Source organism: Kryptolebias marmoratus, linkage group LG21 (assembly GCF_001649575.2).
Source record: "Kryptolebias marmoratus isolate JLee-2015 linkage group LG21, ASM164957v2, whole genome shotgun sequence".
Classification (NCBI taxonomy): Eukaryota; Metazoa; Chordata; class Actinopteri; order Cyprinodontiformes; family Rivulidae; genus Kryptolebias; species Kryptolebias marmoratus.
Window position 1 is genome coordinate 14,368,811 of NC_051450.1, and position 23,891 is coordinate 14,392,701.

The 23,891-nt window shown below is 38.4% G+C and overlaps 1 long non-coding RNA gene across 2 annotated transcripts; it reads left to right on the forward strand.

The window, feature by feature from the left end:
• On the forward strand, window positions 1–23,718 carry LOC108230263. 2 transcript variants are annotated; one of them, XR_005232574.1, is made up of 7 exons: window positions 1–261; window positions 834–899; window positions 2,239–2,285; window positions 3,493–3,562; window positions 20,302–20,372; window positions 20,489–20,661; window positions 23,611–23,718. It is a non-coding gene; the product is annotated as an uncharacterized LOC108230263 (long non-coding RNA). The 2 variants fall into 2 exon arrangements; XR_001808349.3 differs by lacking the exon at window positions 2,239–2,285.
• The last annotated feature ends 173 nt before the right edge of the window (window positions 23,719–23,891 follow it).

The window sequence follows — 23,891 nt, forward strand, 5'->3', positions numbered from 1 at the left end:
AGGCACGTAACCGTTAGGAGACTGTCTGGAGTCTGTCTCAAATTGATAAAATTGGAAATGGAGTTTTACGCGTCTCGGCGCGTTCACGGGGAAGCCGCCTGGTGGGAATCTTTGCTCTCCTCCTCAGACGTCTGCGCCCACGAGTCGCCACGCTTATGCGAAATATGCAGATTTATATTTTCAGATAAAACGAAAGTTTTTTTTCCCTCTCTCTCTCTCTTCTGCGGGTCTGTCAGCAGAGAGCTCTTTATGCACAGGCAGGTAAGACAAGCGCCGGAGCGCAAACTGTACAGTGGATGCCGCAGCGTAGCGCGGCTGTTTTTTATTTTATGACGTTTATTATGTTTACTCTTTTATTGCCTGCACTGTTCCGAATTGGACTTACAAACTGTAGGAACCCTTAAAACAATTCAGCTGTTGTAATAAAAATAATTTGTATGATCTTAAAAAAAGAAAGATAATGTAGCTCTGTTTTGGTAACTCGTTCCAGACAATAGATATTTTTTGTTGCGCGGACTTGACCTCGTTCACACGAGTTCATGAAGACGCGCAGGTGACGCACCTTTGCTGACGCGAGGCTTTTGATCAACTCGGCGCGCCTGAGCTGTCTGTTTACTCAGCACACACCTGAGGAGGGAGGAGGGGGGTTTGGGGGGACCTGCCCTCAGCTCGTTGTTTTTAACCCTTTCACCCAGCCTACAAAAACCTAAAAAAAAATTGAAGAATAACTGGATATGTTGGAATAACTTGTAATTTAATTATCAACGCTATGGCTGATTCAGATGATGTAATATGACTTGTTTTTATTCCCTGTCCCTGTTTATCCTCTACAGGGAGTCATCCTTCGGGCTCCGAGTTCAAGATGAGTCCACACAGTCTGCCTGCTTGAACGCAGAAAGGTTTGTAGGTTAAAGCAGAAATTGTGCTCTCTTTCATGCTGCAGATTTAATAAGTATCTCATTAACATCTGAAGGCTTTTTCACCTCCAACCTACTGCTGATAACTTCTAAATGCACCTACATGTCTTACACAGATTTGCATTCAGAATATGGTTGTGTTGCTTTAAGCATTTAAGGCAAGGTAAAACATGCAGATAAAACAAAACGACCGAAGTTTTATTTAAATTTGCACCATCAAACTAAATGGAAAAATTTACCATATTTTGGACAGCAGTTACTCTTCATGCTCTCTAAAAGTTAGGAAAACTAATCTGGTTTGAACAATGCCTGTCCATGGCATGGAATAATATGCAAAACAATCCAGATGAGCCAACTGTGAGAGCCAGGGTGCCTAATTTAAAGGTGTGTAGTTTTAAAAACAAGCAATCAACTCTTGCTTTGCTCTAAGATGGTACACGGGGACATTTGAAAAGAACAACAGGACGAAAAGAAATTCAAGGAGCAGTGACGGATGCGTCTGCGTCAGCCTCAGACCTGTCTAGACTCCTTTGCTCTGTCATTGCAGTTGTCTGCAGACTGTGCAGTCATATGACTTGGCGAGCCTTCCTCCCTTCTTCCAGCGTCTGCTCTCTTCGAGCAAGATGGCCACTAAGGCGCTATAGTGACGTATAACAAAATCTAAAGCAAAAAACGTGGGAAGGTTGTCGATAGGCCTTATTTAAATGGCACCAAAATCAAACCTGTGAAGCCTAAATAAAAGGGAGAGCGGATGCTGTGTTATGCGGTGATTCTTCTGATCTAAATATTTTGCTGGAAGATGATTTTTCAGCAGCAGGAACCATCGTAGCAGCGAATCGATGCACAGTTTTAACGTTTTCACGTGATTCTTGGCGCGTTAGTGGCGTTTTCCCTCTTTTGTTTCTTGAGTGCTGCGTAGCTGCCTCTTCTTGGGACGCTTGGTAGCCATTTTGTCTGATTCATGACTGTGACAGGCTACAGGGCATCTAACAGGGGCAAAAAAACACAAAGTCTCTGCAGGTTGGCCACATGGCTTCAGATTCTGAAAGCCCCCTTGTATTTATAAATGTGAATCTCATATTTAATCAATATTGAATGAATAAAATATACATATAGTTTTATACTTACAATAAAGTTACATTTTAGGTCTCGTACTTTGCAAGAAGAGTGTAAGGATTATAAAAAAGCAAGAAAGAATGCATTCCAACCTGAATATTATTACACTCAATCTAGCTTATTTGTTTGATCACGCAGACAAAATGCAGCCCATTAAATGTTTTATTGTGGTGTTTTTTTTAATTTTATTTTTTAATTGTTTCAGACGTAAAACTCACCGTCTTCACGTGAAAGAGCAAAATGCTTCCAAAGGTCAGACTTGTTGTTTAAAAATAAAATCTCTCATTCTTATATTAAGTCTGGTTTTATAAACAATAACATGTATGTTTGACGAAACACCGTTTTATCTATATATTATGCACAGTAACGGGCAATGAATTTTATTTATATCATCCTTTTTAAAAGTGTTTGATTGGCTTTTGTTGTTTTTTCCCATTCCTGTTTTTAAGGGAGCGAGGCAGAAGATCATATTAAGTTTGGCTTTCAAAGTGCCCCGAGCTGTCTTGACTTTACAAGTTACTTCCACTCTTTAAGTCTGTGATGTTTATCTGTTTGCCATATCATTGACCAGCCTGGACAGATCTCTTCATTATCATCTGCTCAGTGCATACTCATCTCCCGTCAGACAGCTCCTTTAATCTCTACCTGCCTTTGCTGCTCACTGGCTTTTTGAATGCTTGTTGATTGCTTTTTTTATTATTAGTATTATTTTTATTTTTTAAAACTGCAGCAAACTCTTTAAACACACGCAGCATTTTTACAGGAACGTCCCAAAACCCGATCCAGTGTCCGAAAACTAAAAATAAAAAAGATTGAAATATGGAAGGCAAGAGATGTAATCGAAGCAGCATTCAGCTTCATAACTTAGCTCTGCATTTGCAGCAGTAAACCGTCGAACCCTGGTTAATGCTATAGCGTTTGTGAAAATACGTTTTTTTGTCTCAGCAACACAAACCTTAAAGTGGCGAATGTGTAGAAAGACCGCAAATTTTTATTTTGGTAACATTAACGACAACAAAAATGACGCATTTGCGTCATTGCGATTAATTCTTCTTTTATGCAATTTATAAATTACACAAATTTATTTCTTCAGGGTACTTCAAAAGAAAATAATTTCTAACAACCTTAAATTTTAAATTCAGCATGGTAAACTCTACAGCTTTTAGAACAATAACTTATGCTGAAATTTAAATGAAACGCTTAAATTGTCTCAGCGGGACAAACGTTTAACTAAAACGTCTAATTTCTTAAAGTATTGCACCTTTTTGACTACATGTAGAATTTAAATTGTTTCAGATCAGTCGTTCAAGGTTATAAACACAACAAACGTGTATTTTTTAGGACTTCTTTTGATTTCCCAATGCCCCATTTTCTTTGCGTTGACATTATAATTTTACGTGCATTGGCTCTTTGAGAAACACGGTGGCTTTTCTGATGTTTTTCTGTTTTATTCTCACAGGTGATTCAGGCTTATTTGCAGTCCCCCCCTGCCTTCATGTCTTCAGTCCAGAAGCACACCCACTCAAATGGTAAGCTCTGTATTGACCTGTTCATTAAAGCACATTTAGGCACGTTCAAAGTTGTGAGAAGTAATTTTAGGAACGCTTCAAGGTGCTGCAGTGAGTGAATGTGATTGCCTGAGGGAACTATTACTCCACTGCACACAGCAGTACTTTCAGAGGCTGGGCTCTGGCATGAATTGCCAGTTTTGCATGATTTGAGGCCAAGAACTGGCTAATCGAATTCACTGTTCCCACTCACTCCTCAGCAGCAATCATTTTCTATCAACACTGATTTTTTTTTGTTGTCTCTTTATGAGATAATCACGGATGTGGAACTCATAACTTTCACTTGAGGCTTAGCTGGAAAATGCTGATGCAAGAAGCAGTCCGAGTATCCATCCCGGCTTCCTATTGGCTCCCTGTCTCCACCCACAGTGAGGTCACGAGGTCTAAAATCGTGACGATGTCTGGTGAAAACAGGCTTTCATCTAGGCTCGAATGCTTCCTGAGCTTTAATGAAAAGATTTTCTGGCTCTATTTCTGTGCATAAACAGAGTAAAATCGGAGCGTGTTTCAAAGCGTTGCATTGGAGAGCGGCAGCACTGTTTGCTGTTTGTCTCAGCAGTTGTTGCTGCGGATTGACGCAGTTTTCTCTGACATTGGTGTGGAATATTTTAATGAATGTCTTCGCAGTATTTTAAGATGTCTTCTGGCAGTCTGCCAAACCATGGGTCCATTTGCTTTTTTTTTTTTTTTTTTAATAAAAGCACAACTGCACAGCTGTGACCCTTTAGCTGGTCGCAGTCGTCATCTCAAAGCCATCAGCGTCCATTTTAGGGTTTGGTAAAAGACAAGAACTGTTCTGTAGCTCACAGAAAAACCAATCTGAGCTCACCTTATGATTCTTGTAAGAAAACGATACAACTTTTACAAAGTAAACAAACTTCTCAGCGGACATCCTCGGAAAATAATTGAAATGATGCATGGTTTCAATTCTGATTTATAATTTATAAGTTTAATTTTTTTAGTTCAACGTCGCACGAATCATTTTTATTTGGTTTTATTATTATTGTTTATTTTTCAAATCTTACAACCTATCTATACAAAATTTATTACGTCTAATTCAAAATATAATAATTACAAATACTGATGACAATTCAGTTCAATCCAAACATACTTAACAATAACGTATTATAAAATAGAATTAGATACGATATGCAAATAAAAGTTTATACTGTTATTTGTTACAAAAAATAATACCAAGCTGTAAATTTATTAAATTTGATAAGGGGCGACGAGTAAGCAGTTCAATTTAAATAGCAAAAAACTAATTTAAAGTAGTGAATTTAGTATGTTTGGGTTTTAGTTTTACAATTTTTACAATTCGAATTTTCTAAAACTAAATCTGGATTTACTGGATATGAAGCCGATGTCAGCTGAATTATTTTTTACGATAAACAAAATTTTTATTGCTGTAAGTCGTGCCTCAGAAGAATAATTGAAACAAACTTTGCATCATTTTACTGTTTAATAATACAGCATTTAACTATGTGATAATGGATAATGGATTAGTGCGACTATTTTTACGTTTATTTTCCCAAAAATACTAATTTAATCTTGCAAGATGTAATTTTGGATTTCTACAGTAATCTATATACATATACAAAACATGTCAGATGTCATTAATTATATTATATATATTATGTTTATTGTAAATTGAAGCACATGGAGCGACAAATATTGCGTTATGTTGAGCTCATTAAAAATGACAATTTAGGCGTTAATGAAGTTGCATTTTCAGTAAACATTTTAAAATAAAGACCACCCATTCCAAGATTTATTTATGACCGATGTTTATTGTCATGTAGGAGTGCTAGTTTGTCTCACGCAAAGGTTTATGTGACCTTCACTCTCTTCGCTGCTTGTTTTCTTCTGCTGTTAAGACCTCATGTGAAAGCAGGACAGTGTTCTGACGCCACATAAACACAACGGTGGCTGTCAGTAACTTTAAGCTGGGTCTCTGCTCTGTTGCCACAAAAAAAAAAAAAAAAAAAAAAAACGAAACAGTGCCTTTTGGGTTTGTGCATGTGTTTTGGTGTCATGAGGAAAGGAGGCTGGTCAGAGTCGCCAAACCTATAGAATAATGTCAAACTAAGTGGATGTTTTTTTTCTTACATTTAAACCTCTTGGCTTTTTCAGGAGGACAAAACAAATGGAGCTAACTTTATTCACTCCAGCATATAGGAACTATCAGTCTTTTTAATGAACGCCTGCAATTTTTTTTTTTTTTAGTTTCGTCTGAATCATGACAATTGTTTCAACAATTAAATAAATAAAATGTGCCTCCTTAAAAAGAAGTTGCGTTGTTTTTCTGTGTTTGGATCAACCAGTCACATTTCTATCGTTAAGTTATGACTTAGTGTGATTTTCCAACCTTTTTTTTCTAATCAAAATTTATTTACTTTTGCTTTGAGTTCATACTGAAGCCTCAACATTACATAAATATTAGGTCCTCATTAAAACAGCACTGTCAGCCTAGAGAAAGGTGATTATAATATACACGTCAGTTGTTATTTTTTTTTACGTTTGATAAAACGTGCGTTCTCTTGCTGACAGGAGCGTGAATGTTGCATCTTCGCCTGCATTTGTTACCACTGTCTGTGCTCCTGCCAGTCTTCAGATGTGCACATGTTGCATGTCCGTTCCCAGCCAGCGCTGCAGCAGTGACAGCTTCAGCAGGACTTCCTGTTTCCATTCAACTGCAAAGCCACCGCTGACTTTTACATGGAGTGTGCTCAGCTATAACACCCACACAAATGGCACGGAGAGGGCTGTGGGTCGAGGTGACCACTGTTTAACTGCAGCTTAAGGCTACATGCCTGCTTGGTCTGAGCAGCAGCTTGAGCAAGTAGGAGGAAACTTCTGGGTCCTGAGACAGAACTTTTGTAGCTTTCATTGGAAAGCGAAAACACAAACTGAAGTCTTGCAAATTTTCAGCAGAACAGTGTTTAACAAGGCCTACAGTAGTGTTGGACAAAGGTTGTATTGTTTATAAGCACATTAGTTTGCATGTTAGACAATATTCGTTCTTAACTGTCGACGAAAAATTTGTTTTTCATTGTTGTACATAAAAACGCACTAACTACCGTTATCTAAAATTGGATTTACATATGACATTCAGTATGCACGAAATGCAGCACTTAAATAGAACCCTCACAAACCTGTGCAGCAATTGCGAAATATAGCTGGACTTGTGTCAGGCTGATAATAATATGAAGAAAAATTTGCAGCGTTCTAACAATAATAAAAAAAAGTCATCAGACATTTTATGTTAAAATACACAGAACGGTAATTACTGTAGGTGAAAACTTTGTGAATATAAAAAGACTTTTAGGGTTTTTCCACTAAAACAGTTCCAGGGTTAGACCAGGGTTGTCTCTAGGTCTGGTTCTTAATTGGTTCCATTAAGACAAAACAGCTGAATTTCCACCAAGGACCATGTCAATACACCATAAACATCTCTTTGAGTATATTTATTAATCATCTCCATTTTGCAACCTAAATTTCTGTAGTGGTGTTTGTCTTGTTTTTTCCTGTAGATGTCTTATTATAACCAGTCTAGTTTATAAATTCTGTTTTAAACAACAGTCTGTGTTTTGGAACGCTCCACGTTTACGCCCCTCTGATCCATAACCATGAACGGTGCTGCAAACGAGCACCATGTCGAGCAGAATCTTTAAAAACTAGCTGGTGGGTTTAAAAGACCCAACGCTGTTTATAAACGGCGTAGGAAATGTCATTTTAAAATTACGTAGACGGCGATGCAGCTGTATGTGAGCACTGACTACGATTCAGAACAAACAGTAAAAATGGGCACAATGTTCTTCCACTGCTTTTAGTAACGTTCATGCTCAGTATTTTTATTGTTCTGACTTGTGTTAAGCAGACTGAAGTTATAATTTTGAAACATGAAACTCAACATTTTCATGGATCCTTGGTCTTTAGAGTCCCACCTTCATGCCCAGATGTAAGATGGTTTTAGCTCTGGCCCAGCAGAGAGATGGTGCTACCTTGGCACCAGTAATCTGGTTCTAGGGTCAGCTTTCCTGTGGTTGAAACAGAAAAACATTGGACCTGGATCCTAACTAAAAAAAAAAAACTCTGTATAGGATTAGTTCATGGGTAAACAGTCAACCAGTCGTAACATGATCACCACTAATTTAATCTAAATAACATAATCCTAAAGTTTGTCTAAAAGCCTTTCCTCTTTCTAATATATTTTTTTATTTTATTTCAAATCTGAGAACTGTTTTAAAAAAGTCAGCTGAAAATTTTCCCAGCGCAGGGGATTTGCCAAAAGTTGCCATCAAAGTCAGATATGTGAGACTTGACAGTGCGCTTGCATTTTTCCTTAATTGGGGCTTACTCTAACACACCTTGAATACCTGCTTTCACTTCGCCATTTGACCTTTAGTGAATTAAGACGGCGAGGCAGAGTTGAGCTCGTCAACCCTGCGGTACATCATAGTGAGGGGAGGCTGCTCCATGACTAATTAGTAAATCTCACTTCTCTCAAAGGTGGAAAAAAAAAAGAAAATGATTTCCTTTGCAGGGGAGTGTGAGGGTTGATGAGTAAATACCCACCTGCACCAAGCTGCAGTAACCTAATAAGTCTCCCTGGACTTTGAAAGTGAATATTTCATATTTCACTGATCTCTAACAGCTTTTCTGCATGTCTCGTGTTCGACTCTCCACAAGCTTTCTGAGGTGGCTAAGGCTGCACCCACAGACTGCAGGGTCTCTCCTGTCACACAATGGCGTGGAAAGGTCAGGCCTAATGAAGTCAGAGGTGCGACCCCTAGTATTCAGTGACTTTGCATGGGCTCCCATCCCACCGCTGCAACCATGCCGGTTAATCCTTTTTGATCCTAATTGATAGGCATTAACATGATCCTTATCCAGGAGCTGTGTTTTGTCTTCCACAGTCCTTCTCTCCTGGTGTCAGTGACACAAAGTGTGAAAGTGTTAAACCAAATGTGAAATTGATATTTTTCATGTTTGTGTGCCTAAACTCTGGCTGTGTATCTAAACAGTCTCACAGAAGTGCTCGGTGTTGAGCGTTTGCCCTTTGAGGCTCTTAACAGGACTTAACCTCTGGAATCCGACTGTGATGTGAATGGTGCCAGCCCATTTCCAGATTGTTTTTCTTTGAGCCCTTTTATCTTCATCACTAGATGATCACTGCCTTTAACTGTTAACTAATTACCCTCTTTAAAATGTTTGCTCAGACTTTTCAGTCAGAACACATGTCACTTGTATGAAAGTCAAGATGCTGCCTGATTTCCAAACCTCAGGTGTTACATAACTGCTTAAATGCTTTGACAGACCAACTTTTACAGCACTACTGATGTGATTAGTTTATGATGAAACAACAACAAAGATAGCTTCTCACCCACAAACACTAATCAACCCTTTGCATTACTTCTTGTTGATGGTTTATAATCAACGTAGTTTCTCTAACAGCTAAAATGATCGACCACTCTTGTAAAAAACACTCAAACAAAGCCAGTAAGAGTGTTAGTTTTTTTTAATCTTTGCTCTAAATTTGTATACATTTAGGTCATTTTGTCTGCATTACATCATTGTATTTTTGCTTTTTTTTTTTTAAAGTCAAAAGAGTTTGAAATATGATCTTTAAATTGCAATGAGATCTTTAAATGGTTCAATGAGAAAAAAAAGGGATTCATTTTAATTTAATGACATTCGAAATAATATTTTGGGCTATATGTTATTGTTTTCAGGTTTATTCACTCAGTGTTTTAGCAAGCAACTTTTAAATACACTGAAAAGATTCAACTGGAAATAATGGATCCAAATTTTAATGTAGTGTGTTCAACTAATTTATGTTTATTCTCAAATCTGTCATCACTACACGGTGAAAAACTCACTTATCTATCTATAGGAATAAACAAACAAATGAATAAATAAAACTCTGTTTTTGCCATCCCATTTTGTCAGTAGTGATATTGTTTACTTGACTCGTTAAAAATATTGCTTATAGGGCTGTACTTTAAAGAAAAAGACATCAGGGAAATTCAATTTTGAAAAGCAAATTTGGGATTTTTTTCTTCAGAACTTGTCAATTTGAGAATTTCCTGCTGTTGAAGGATGTGTCACGAGTCGCTCCGCCATTACAAAAACAAACTTTGTCTTCATGAGCAACAGTTCTTAACATTAGCCTCTATAACCCTAAACAAAACAGAAAAACTGACCAGCTGTGAAGCTCAGGGTTCATTCAGCCTACATGTGATGGAGGACTAACGCGATTGTGATTTATTTTCTATTATCTAGCTGAATTTGACATCAGCATTTGTATTTGTGGCACAGTGTTTTTATAGTCTGGGCTCATTCAAAGCATTACTTGCAACAAGATTGTCCCTGAAAAATGGATCAGGAGTCTGTGGCCGAACTGCAGATGAGGGAAATGTGAATATTTGGAATTAATCAAAGCGTTATGAATCCCAGAATGTGGTAAAGGAGGTCAGATTGCCAAATTTGACAAATTAAATGAATTCTATTACAAAACATAAAATATTGTGGAATTTCTTCATATGTGCATGTTATCAGACAAAATTTGTTTTTTGCAGTCTGTTTTTTACACTTTACATTGATGCTCACAGTGAACAAATGATATTTTTGCAGCTTCAGCCTCGTGTTTTTGTGATGCGACCTTTTTTAGGATCAGGTCTCCCACACACAAACCTGTCATGGAAAAGAGCTTCACTACAGTCACTGAAGAGTTACAGCATTTAACACGCTATGTGTTTAGAACAGAACAATATCCAAATGCTTTTCATGACTCAGGCAAACAACCTTTTTGTATAAGTTTGTAGCAGAATAAAAATGTGCATCAAAGGTTTTCTTTCTATGTTCTAAAATTGGCTGCTCTGAAACACACGCTTAAAAATTCCTTGTTCTACCGTCTGCGATATTTCACCAAAGCACGTCCAGTGCCAAATTTAAGACCACTTCTTTTGTTTCAGACACCAAAGCAGAAACTCTGTTTCTTTGCGTGAGTTGCATAGGCCCACGGTCTTGTCACTTAACCATTTTCAAACTTTTTGTGCAATGAAGTTGTCGGAGGTGTCTCAAACCCTTCTCAATGTAATTGTTCTAATTCTAGAGTAGAGCTGTACTTTAACATCTGCGCTGGAGTAGTCCTTTGACAAAAAACACCCGAGGCTACAGCCCCAAACTCCCAGGTCATAAAAACCACTCCAATGCTAAATAATACTTATTGAAAGACTGGTCCAAATTAGCCTATTTCCATTAAAGGGGCTGTGGTAGCTAGGTGGTCATGTACTCATGAGGCTGCAGGTTTGAGCCCAGGTTGTGGCAGGAATGGCATCCAGCGTAAAACAATTGCCAAATCTTTCGTGTGTGTTCACTTGCTGTGGTGACCCCTAAAGAAGGGAGCAGCTGAAGAATAACATTTAATCAACTTTAGTAGATTAAATGGTTATGCAAGCAGCTGCCAAGTTGGGTACAAAGCTGGCCAAGGCAGGTACAACATGGGTGAAGCCGGGTAACGAGAAGTTATCCGCGACCTAGAACACAGTCTTGCAAGCTGGGCACACACGTTGTTAACATTGTTGGATATTTTAATAGTTCCATTTGGGCTACATAAATTTTACTTGAAACAACAGGTTTATAAAACAACAGATAATATTAAGACATTGGTTACAAAGAAAATGATACAAACACTGATCTGTTAGGATAAACTGTCTTTCTTAACTTTGGCCTTTGAGAAAAAATAGGAACATACGGTGATGAGGTTCAAACTAGGGCAGCCACGATATATCATATTTATTGTCATCACAAAATCATGTGCAATTGCATGAATTTCTAAAACTGTGCAGGGCCAGTTCAAATGCTTTATTAAAGCAAATAAAGTGATGTGATGATGTGGCCACTTTATGGTTCTTTGCAAGCTTAGAAGTGGCTTTATCACCAGCCCAGAACCAGCTCTGGAACCACATTAGTTGAGTTGTAAAAAGACTTGGATGTCAAGCTTGTCTAAGTTATGAAATTTGGGCAAAAATACTTAAATACTTTAAAAATAAATATTTATTGAACTTGTGGTATTTTAGTAGTTTTTATTTACCAAATTCATGCCTACTTATTTGAATTTTTAAAATATATATATAGTTTTTTATCAGTAGAGGTTTGGGGTCATTTTTTTTCAAACTTTGTATTATTTGGGTTAATAATTAGTTTAGAGCTTTTTGTTTATATATAATATTTCTCAGTATACTCAAATGTGTACAATAAAGCAGCGTTCCTTAGCATTGTGCTCAGCAGTGTGTTACATCCCAGTTTAGCTGTAAAACACCAGGTGTCATGTTGGTTCTTGTTGGTTTCACACAGCGATTCGAGTCCCTCCCTGGAACACATTTCTCGTGTCTCCGTAGGATTGAGCGCTATTTCCAGTTTGTTTGTTACAACGAATAATGAGGACCCTATAAGATCTGATGACATCATTTGAAGATCGCCAAAGAAAAAACGACTAATTATGTAGCTGGGACACTACAGATTGGGACTACACTCGTGTACTTCACTTGACTGGCACCACCTGCCCTCCATGTGTGTCACACTCACTTCACATATCCCTCTGCTGTGAAACCGAGCTGGTGCCTGCCAGTTCTGTGCAACCCCCAGCAGACATATATGCACCGACTCTGTGGTGACTTAGACTATTTATTGTTCTTGTTATTTAGATTTAACCAGAACGAGGTAGAATGCTCCCTCCGGGTTGGGGGTGATTCTTTGCCTCAAGCAGAGGAGTTCAGGTATCTGAGAGTCTTAGGAGCAGGAGATGGATTGATGGACTGGAGCTTCACCTGCAGTAATGAGGGCGTTGCTCCAGTCTGTTGTGGTAAAAAAACAAAACAAAAAAAAAAACCGAGCTGAGCCAAAAGGCAGAGCTCTCAATTTGCTCCCTCACCTATGGCAATGCGATATGAATCATGACTGAAATAACAAGATCCCAGATACAAATGGGTTTCCTTCGTAGGATGGCCGAGCTCAGCTTTAAAGGTAAGGTGAAGCGCTTTGTCTTCCAGGGGGAGCTTGGAGTGGAACCACTGCTCCTCCATATTGAATGGAGTCAGCTGTGGTTCGAGCGTCTGATTACGATCCCTCCTGGGCGCCTCTTATGGGAGGTTTTCTGGTCATGTGCTGCTGGAAGGAAACCTCAAGAAAGACCCGGAGGAGGAATTATATATCTTCTCTGACCTGGGAGGGCTTTGGGATTCCCAAGGAGGAGCTGGAAAGAGTTGCTGGGGAGAGGGAGGAATATATATATATATATGTATATATATATATATATATATATATATATATATAGATAGATTTAACTTTAGCACATATGGGTAAAACCATCTCCATCAACACCCTCATACAAAAATAAAGCAACTTAACATAAATAAATGAAAACCAGCATTTTTTGTTCTGACTACTGACAGTTAAAGCAAGGCCTGTTCTGCCTTTTTTTTTTTTTACCAATTTACAACACAGAGTATTAAAAAAAAAACTATAAGAGGATTAAATGCTTCTTTACCAAATTTTGAAGGTCAAAAGTTGTGTTAATAAACATGGATGGAACCAAGTGTTGCCATTTTAAAACCGAGACTTGATGTCTAAATTACCCGCCACACGTGTGAGTTCACAGCATGGCAACTGTGCTCAACTTGTCACCATCAGAAAAAGAAAACCCAAAAGCCCCGAAATTGTCTTTTGAGATATCTGCCTGAAAGAATATCTTTTACAAAGCATTGAACAATCTCCAAATATGCAGCAAATCTTGTCATCTGAATGAGAGCGAACCTTCTTGGGTATTTTTATCAGATGGTGTGATGTTGTGTATGATAAATGCAGGTACTTTGCCCATTCATCTTCAACTCAATTCAGTTTGTGGCCCTTTAACCCCTTTAACTAAGTCAAAATGACCCTATGTGGAAAAAAGGTTGACTGCCTGTGAACTACAAACATGATTAAAAGCAGAAGGTAAAGAAAATAAATGCAGGTTTTGGTTGAAGGAAGGTTTAATGAGAGCAAACGTAAGAAAACCTTTCGCTATCTATCGTTAGAAACTGTGAAAGTGCAGCTTTTATTCCGTAGAATTTATTCTACACATGCGATTAACTGGAAGGTATTTGTCAGGAGTTTCATTTTGATCTGCGGGAGGAAGAACTTTTGGTTTTCTTGCATTTCTTTTTCTGTAAAATCTCAGATACTTTTTTGGAGTATGGGAATAGTCAGCGGATGTATGATCATGTGCATACTGTATGAGGAGTTTGCTTCACTTCTAGCTGTTGCTCCACTGAATATGTTTTCACTGCCTGTCCTTTTTTTTTCAAGGAGAAGAAAAACATGCAAAGCAGTTCATGAATTTAACAACAGTTAAGTCACCTGAGTGTATGGAAAACAAAGTTCTAACATTGATTATTGCACCATTGCAGAAGGTTCAAACACATTTAATAGTTTTCCAAAGCTGTTTGGCTCCCACATGTTTTATGTAAAATTTTATGTTCTGAGCATTCATAAGTATATACAGCCTGTTTGCCTAAAAGCCTAACACAATAATTACTTTGACTGCTCTCTGTTGCGGTTCAGGCCTTATTTTTGGTTGTTTTATTAGCAATTTTCAGTTCAAGAACTATTGTCCAAGTTAACAAAGAATGAAGAAAATTAATTCACCCACTTGAGTTTGTCCAAATGGTTTATGATTTCCCTTTTACCCACCAAAGGGACCCAAAGCAAGTGACAGCGCAGCATCGTAACACTTTTGTTTTTCGGCAGATGACGGTTTAAATCACATTTATAAACGTCAATACAGCCACGCTTTGCTACCAGCAGTGGCTCGTCCACAAAACCTCCTCTGGTTTTCTTTAGACACCAACTGCTTCCACTGGAAATGACACAGATGAACACATCAGGATGTTTCAGCAGGGATGAGAGGAGCTCGTTGTCATGTGCTGAAGCAGGTCTTTTAATACACTGACGGTAATTTCCACTCCACTCAGAATATAGCTGTCAAGAATCCCACCAGCAGAAAGTCATTCGTTTTCAATCATTTTTATAAACTGGCTCCTGGATTCTTGCCACGTAACCAATTTGGACTAGATACAAATAAAATATCACATATTTGTTCCCCCTGTTTATGTACATTTAGTTATTTTAAATAACTTTTTGGGAGTGACAATATATAGCTTTAAAGTTGAGTGAGACTGATTCTAATTCGTATAAATATTTTCACTTTTAGAATAAAGGCACCAGTAAATTAGGTAATGTATTGGGTAATGTATTGCAGGAATGGGATTTAGTGTAATTTTCCAAAAGCTGCTTTAAAAATTGCAACAATTTTAGTTACAGCTTCAGTTCATCTTTGCAGAAAGTCTTGGAAGTACAAATTATCCCAACAAGAAAACTTAGCTCTTCGTTTTATGAACAAGATGTATTTCCTGATTTATTAAAGCAGTTTGTTTCTTGAAGGATATTAAATGAAATATTTATTTTTTATTTCTACTCTTACAGTTAATAAAATGATTGCTCTAAAATAACAAAAGAGTGTTGATGGTTGTCCTGCTGTGCGGAAACAGAGTTTAAAGAGATACATTTATTTTTAGGTTTTTGCTTATTAGCTATATTATAATTGTAGCTTTAGAAATTTGTAATTAAAACTATACCAGATGCACAGTTTGTACCTCTATTGCACATAGCACAGTTGCTTGTTTATTTGTGAATGTAGATTTTTTGCTTTTTTTAATGAAATTCACAACAAAGCGACTTGGTTCCATAAGGACAAGCTGCTGAGTCTAACTTTTAATGCTGCACGTTCACCATTTTCCCAACAAAACTACTCAAGAACAAGGGCAACATCACCTCTGCCACTAATGAGGTTGTTTATTTACCAAATTTTCTCATGAGCTTAAACTGAGAGAAAAACAGGCCATGCATAGCAGAGCATATAATCAGCATTAGCTAAATAGAGCTTCAGAAATCCCAGGTTATATATTCTGTGACAATATAACACAGGGCATCTTACCTGGAGTGTGAGAGGTTACTGAAGTGAGCAGACCCCATTATTACACTCTGAACAAAGATGTGCTGGATTTTAAATTGGACATAATCTTCAAAAGACGGCAACAAGGATGTCGTTTTGCTATGATTAATAATTTTAGGGCTCTTATTAAGAAAACTCAGCAAGTACTTTCAAATAATCTTGTGTCAGATTCTGAAAAACTGCAAGGAGTCTTTGATGGCAAAGATGGGCAAGTGATTAATAACTTCAACACTGTAGCACCATTTAAATCTGCGCTTGCACATTCAGGAAATCACATAAAAGATCCCAACTTGAAGGCACGCGCTGACACGTTTTAAAAATTAGACTGCACTATTCCAGTTTGTCGCACTTCTCCGCTTGAATTTAGGAGTTTTCAAGGTGACACGAACTGCAGATAGGCTCGACAGCAAATGCATCAGTATCTAAAGATAAACGAATACATGAAATAAGTTTGTGACACCTGCAGACAAAATACGTTACGATGTGGGAAGCATAAACAGACGTACAAGTTAGAGATTTGGCAGACATACAAAGTCTAGTGTCTGAAGCTGTAAATCAGTTGTCAGTCAAAATAATGTGTTTAAAATCTGTTTGGATACCTTAGACAGCCACACTTATGGCAAAATCTACAATGCCTCAGTTAATTAGCTTTATTAATTAGATTTGCACTTCATTGTTTCAAGAAATCCCGAATCTTTGCATATTTTAGTGCTTTAAATCTCCTTTCTGTCACAAAGCTATCAACATTGTAGACATGTAGGTGCAACACAGAGTCTAAACTGATGAAGAAACTGTGGGCACTGATAATAATACTGATGTCTGTGTGTATTTGTAGCACAGTTTTGAATTTCCAGGCTCATGCATGCTGCTTTATTTGCTGATGTAAATTGGGTTCCAATCTCTGCTTAAACGTGAGGCTTTACTGTATGTTTGCTTATCTGTCCAGCCGTCCCATCTATTCAAACAGAGTTTCTTTCATTTAAGGCTGTGTGCTTGCTGGGCTTTTCTTTCTCTCGTTCTTTCTTTTTTTTTTTTTTTCTTCCTTCCCTGGGACCTTTTCTGTTATTTTGGGGACCAGATGGCGAGGAGCATGGAAGCGCCTCTTTTGTCTGGGTGCCCCCTGTGAAAAAAAAAAAAAGGTTGTTCCTCCCTAATGTAATCAGCAGCACCGGAAGGGTCCGTTTTGGGCCATGAAAGAAGACAATCGGGTCTGGACACGTCTAGATTACAGAAACGCAGGGTTCATCTCCCGACCCGGCCCCCTTTGACCGGGGCCCTGGCATGGAGGATCCTCCATCTTTGATCAGTGGAGGGTAGAGGTGCTTGATGCGACCCCATACGGGCCAAAGGCCACCCTCCCCTCCCACCCGGCCCTGTTTACCCTGTACTTGGCTGCTGCTGACACCTCCTTCCGGAAGGATCCAGGGGGGTAGGTAGGATGGCATTGCTTAGAAAAAAAAAGGGAGGGGGTACCATGACCTGTCTAGACACCTTTGTTTCTTGTTGCCGTGACGTTGCTAAGGAGATAAAGTGAACTTTGACCTCAAATGTAGGTGGTTAGGAGCCGCTCTGGTCATTCATGGAAAACTTTTTTCCCCCCCTTTTTTAATTTTCAGTGTTGGGGGTGGAGAAATGAGGCAGAGCATGGATGTGACCACATTAAACACATGCTGTCTTAAGAGATCACAGGCTTGACTTTACTGCCAGGACTTCCTGTTTATTTCAATTATTGTGTTGCAGTAATTTCAGTTAAGGAACTAATGTTAACAGTTAATGTCAGAACTGCTTCCATGCTTCTTGTGGTCCAACTGGATACTTGTTTGGAAATGTATTTCTCATTTGCAGTAAGTAAATTCTTAAGTTTCATTTTGAATCTTTTCTTATTCTAGCAAACAGGCTGCTTCTTTAAAAAAAAACACTAAGAAGTACCTGGCTTTCTGAGGTGCTTTTGTGCTTCATTGAGGGAGAAACAGCATTTTAGTTTCAGTATGCACATCTTTGTTCATTTGTTTGATTTTGATTATACTTGTTTTTATCTATCAGTTGGTGAAAGCCGGATGCACAAGAAATAACAGGCTTTTATCACCATGCATATTTTGTGAAAGAGATTTAAATTGTGCAATATGATTAAAAGAACTGAAAGAGCCACTAAAAGTAAAATGCATGATTTTGAATCAAAATTTGTAAATGTCGCCATTCAGATGAGTCATTTTTAATTTTTTAAATAAGGATTTGCACAAAAATCAGGATCCATCCCCTCCCTTCTGTTCTCGTTTTGTAAGAAAAGCATAATAAGTAGGTTTATTCTCTAATGAACATGTTACGCCATGCTCTAAGTAAGATCACATGCTGCTCAGGCCCCCTTCTTGGCCCGAACCATAATGCAGGCCGGTGTAGAACCTGATGTTGGTGATGAAGCTGCTCCTCTGGAGATGCTGCAGTGATTCCGCCATCATGGCCGCCGCCGCCGCCGGTACCAACCACGCCCTCTCGCCTGCCAGTCAGGAGCAGCAAAATGGCAGCATGCAGCAAAATGAGTGAGAGGGGAAAAAAGAGGGAGACGCCCACTACTGCAAGCTAAGGCACGCTCGGCTGAGCTGTAGCTCGCCTCGAATGCCAACCCAAACCGAGATTATTGTTGTTTTTTTTTGTTTTATTCGGCCGACTGAGGACAGGATCGAATCCAAGAAACGTGAAAAGATACAGTATTGAAAAAAGAGAGAAGTTTGGCTGTTTTCGTACCAAATTTTCGTGTTCTAGTTTAGGTGTACGCTCAGTTGCTCGTTTATTAGGAACGCAGAGCAATAACTAATTCAGCCAAAAACACCAGACCTGCAGTAGGATGGGCTATAATATGAGACCCCATATAAAACCATACATGTTGGAATGATGATACCACTGCCCATTCAACCTCGTGATCATTTTGTTAGCTGCAGTTTGTTTCAGCATTTAATTGTAGAAATGTTTTCCTTTATATCTTTGCTGACCTAAATAATAGAAACACCTTAGCAGTTAACAGGATTATCATCCACAGTGTCCTAAAGAATCCTCCAGGTGTGCATTGTGTTCGTAAATTGGTTCAAACTCAGACTGGACATTATAAAGAATACGACCACGGATTTGAAGCAGGGTGGTTTTATTCCAATTAATTTTAGTGAATGAGGATCTTTTTGTCTAATTTAAATTATGATTGATATATGTGTATTTTATACACATGTAAAATAAGTAAATAAATGCATGTTTGTTTATTAGTTTGTTTGTGAATTTGGATGACCTAAAAAACGGAAACTTAAAAGGTGAATACTCAGAACAGCTCCTCCTCATCGAAAGGAGTCAGCTNGGGGGGGGGGGGGGGGTCAGTGGGGCTGGGTTCTCTAACATGGAAATGTTACTTCTTGTCCTTATTACATACTAAGCACTTATGCATAACCATAACCAAGGATATTTATGTTTTTTGTGCCCACATTACCATTTATTAACAATATTGGCATAATTCTAACTTCATACTAATGCTTTGTTAATGTCCACAGGTGTAATACAAAAAAAAAAACTATTAAATTGGTAGTTTTAGCTCTCTGTTTCTATGTTTCAAAGAGTTTATTCTTCTCATGAAACGGCAATTAAAAAGTCGAAGTCTGACCTAGGAACAGATTTTACTGAGTTTCACAAAACAAATGCAGTCAAACGAACAAATGGACATTTTGGTGTTTAGCCTGACCCCAGGCTTCCTACAAGGTCTTACAAAGTATGAAAAACTACATTTGCTTTTTGTTTTTTTCCAGTCCGAATTAAAGTGGAAAAACAAAACTAGAGTATATATTTTTTAGCTCACAAGTGAGCTCCGCCCTGAAGAATATACAGTTGTTTTCTATTGGTAACAAAGGCTATTTCTTACAACGTAAACATCTTGTCTTTAACTAAGTTTTGAACCCACTGGTTGATTAATAACATATATTTATTAAGACGCAGATAACTTGTTTGTACAGATTATAAAAATGATCATTCCACAAGCATTTATTGTCAATTTAGCATAAATGTTTGTACTTAGATGTAAAAAAAAGACCTGAAAATACATTAAAAAATGGAAGTTTAAATCTGGAAAAGCATTGACTGTTGAAAAGTAACAGAAACCCTGTTATCTATACTATACAAATTGTCTAGTCTTAAAGCCCAGCTCTTTAACAAACCTCACTGTATTCTGTAAATTATTGTATACAAATTGATGCCATTGCTTAGAGATGCTTGCCGATTTGAATCATTAAAATAGAACATCTGAGCTATTCATATAATGTGTATGTTTTTATTGTCTTAGTTTGGGTGTTGTGTATTAGCCACAGCATCGTTTCTGTTCTAAAGCGATGCAGTTCAGTATTTCACCGTCCCACATTCATTTAAGGTGCTTAAAAAACAAAGAGATATGATGTTGAATGTTGAAATACTCCTTGGAAATCATCTCTGTGCAGGTCCTTTTAATGTTGTCTTAGTAAAACCAATTAAAAAGTGTATGCCACACCAGCCTGATGCTCCTTCAGAGCTCAAGAGTGTTTTAAAGTGCCTCAAAGACTGAACATGTTTATATCGAGTTGCTGTGAAAAAAAAGCTCAAATTAAGTATTATAACCTGTCATTTTCTGTTTTTATAGGGTTGGCTGCCACTCTCTTACAGCTCTATTACGGCTTCCTATATTCAAACTGCACTGTGCAGAATTTTAAGGTAAATGTCTACATTTTTTATTTTTAGCTTTTCCTCCTCTTGTTGAATGACACTTTATTACTGGTTCTTGGTGTGTGAATGTGGGTTTTTTTCTCTCCCCCTCTTCCTTTCCACAGTGTGAAGAGTTGGTGGTGGACTAGGAGGAAGATGTCACGCTAAGGATGGGTTTTGGTGATGATGTTGGTGCTGTTGATGCAGCATCGAGCTCTTACTTTGTGCCTCTGTCAGCTATGATCCGTAACCACACAGTGAGTGACAGGCCAGTCTCCAGGGAAAGCAGAGGTCTGAGGTGAGTCAGATGTATCCTTGACCCTGTCTGGCTGTGTGTCAGCAAGCAACAGAAACTCAGTAAAAAGCTCAGGACTGGCATGACTGTACAATGTACATCTTTATTTAGTACGTGTAAGAAGATTGGTTGGTTCTTTCAGTACAATCTGCTCATGAGATCTGGTTTTGCTGCTTAGTTTGCCCGAACTAATGAAATGATAATGCTGCTCATAACATCACAAACAGATACAACTGTTACCTTTTTGTCCACTTGTGCTCCTCATGAGCACTGAATGCTTTAACCCTTTGCTTTATAATGGGGCAGAAATTGATTTTGGGTAGTTATTCAGCACACAGAGCACTCAATTTCAGGCTAGAACTTCAAAAAAGACACCAGAAAAGGGGTGTTTGTGCTGTTTTTTTAATGACGGAGTTCTAGATCATGTTTGTAATCCTCAAACCTGTACATAAACTGCCACCAAAACCTTCAATATTGTTCTTCCACCAGTGAACTGAGGCAAAAACTACTACATGTCAAAAACTTTCAGTGTTGAACTGTAATGTATTCACAGCTTTATGCATTACAGTCTATAAATGTGAGCTAAAGCTATTCTGGTTAGAACAAAAACATGCTTTTAAAAATGTAAACGATGCCTGTTTGTTTTCTGTTTGAATGAAAGTCCTCTGAACTTTTACTCAACTAAAATATTCTTACATTTGTAAAAACATTTTTGAATGGCTACCAGAATGTTGCTGCTGTCATGCATGAGTAGAAAACTCAATCTTTAGATTTTTTTTAGACTATCAGTTGGACATAACAGTGTTGTTTTTCATCGTTTATGACCTGAACAAAAAATGGGCTCTTAGAAAATTAGAGATATTAGAAAATATTTGCGAATGCACACGTTTTTAATTGAATGGGCCTTTTTGAAGTTGCTGTAAATGCCAAAAACATCACACTCAAACCATGCGGTGTGTTTTCAGGAAGCCAAATTGTTTGTTAAGACCCTTTTATTATTTTCCCCCAATGTTCAACAATTTTTCTAAAACTGTTACATCAGTAATGTCTGCAAAAAATTGTTTTAGCTTAGTTTTATTACGTGAAGCAAATAAAATCACTTGTTAAATTAAATCAGCTAGAATTTTGATGTTTTAAAAGCTAACTCTCACATGTTGTTCCTTTGCAACAAGGAAATCTTTTTATGACGCTTCCAGAAGTCAGCGAATGTGGAGCAGAAAGTTTATATTTGGGGAATTGAATGCACCAGCTCCTGTTGCTGAGCAGAAAACATCCCTCCAGAAGTCAAATATGGTAGCCACATTGGGAGGAAAAAAAAGGTGCACAGATGCTTTTTTTTAACCCTCCTTTTTTTAAGTGAACAAAAAGAATTTGTGCTTAAAAGTCCTGCATCTTTTTCTTTTTTTTTTCAAGGGTCACTCAAACACGATGTGTGAAATGAGAGTTGCCTGGGTGTGACTTTACCAGAATGCTTCCACTTGGTATTGTCTGCCTAGTCAACTTCTGCAGGCCCCAGCGCCCTGACTTCCATACATGAGAGATCAAGGGTTACCAAGGTGCTTTTGAGAAAGGAGGGCTCAATGTGAGAGGGGACAAACCGGTCCACAAAATACTCATTTCCTTTGCATGTTAGATGCCCTAGTGGGGATTCAGATGGGGTCACTGACACAGCCACTGTTTTTTTTTTTTTTTTCCCCTCCCATCGTTTTTCATAATGAAAACTGCTGCTTGCCTTTTTAGTGGCTTGAAGCTTCTATCTGCTGCCTGTACAGTACGTGGCTCGATAATTCACCGAGTTTGGCCATAAAGAAAGTTTGGGTCGTTCATCCAGCGGTGCCAGACAGAGGCACCTCAAGTAGAAAAGGTAAAAGTAGTTCTGTCCACCTCTCATTCTTGCCGAAAAAGTTCAGCCACTGAGCCACGGCATTAACTTGTATTCTAACAAGATTAAAATATATTCGTCCTGGGGATTAGCATAGTTAGGTGTCCTTTTGCCTCCTTTTTTTTTTCAGCGCTGGTGCGTTGACGTTGGGCTTTGATCTGTGTTGCGAGGCAAGAGTCCTGGCTTGGACCTAGCCATTCGAGTGCCAAGTGTGAAATTGGCCTGATGTCATCCCCATTCTTCACCTTTTACATCTTTCACCACTTTAATTATGTTTCCGCCACAAAGCCCAGGCACCTCTGAGCAGATTCCACTCTGGCCGTAGGAAACATTTTAGAAACTGTGGGTAAATGACACAGTAGGGGAGGGGGAGGAGGATGGCAGGAGAGGTCATAGCAGGATGGGGCCCCTTTGTGCCCAGAGATATACATTGATACTTTCCTGATTTATCCTAAAAAAAAAACAACAACTTTTACTTGAAGCGCTTTTGAAACTTTTCAGGAGTCGTAGAAGGTTTTTGTTTCTGTTTACCAACGACTTACTTTGTCATGCTTTCACACAAGTATGACTTTTTTGTCGTTGCATGCCACAGTTAAGAAAAGAAAGAGGTCATCAGGAGCTGAATCCCACTTTTATAGAGGAGAGAAACAACTCTCAGATTTATTTATTTCCAGCAGAATGTGCTCATGTGGCGTTACAGCTTTAGCTTCATGCATTGGTGTCCCTATCTGAACTCCAAGCGGCTCCTCTTCTTCCGGTGAATATTTTGATGAAGGTTCCTATTGATTCGCTGAGTGAAGGATCAAAACAACAGGAGTGTGCGTGAGTGTGCGTGTGTGTGTGGAGAATAAAATAAAATGCAGTGATATTAATGTGTGTGTAAGGCGGACGGAGAGTTTAGAGAGTAAGAAAGCCGTGTGTGGAGAATGGGTTACTGAGGGGTGGGAGGGGGGAACCAGCCACCTGCAGCCATGACGGGCTTTGACCTTCATTGCTCTCTCTCTCTCTTTTCCCCTCCCTCCCCTCCGTCCCCCTCCCCTTTCCTTTTTTGCCNTTCTGCCTTGTGATAGAAGCTCTTTTCAGAGGCGGCGAGGAAGACTGACCGTCTCGAAGACAGTGCTGGCAGCAGCCCTATCTGCTCTAATGCCTATAGTCACTGACCGTTAGACATGGCGTTCAAAGACTAGCGGTGCAAGTATGGAAATGCAGATAAGGCATTGTTGAGGAAACATGCCTGGGAATTGTTCAAGGCTTTCACTTGTATTATGTTTGGATGCTTTTTTTTCTTTCTTTTTGTAAATGTTTTAATCTCAGAAACCCTGAGTTTGATCCTGCAGAAATGTGACGCCGA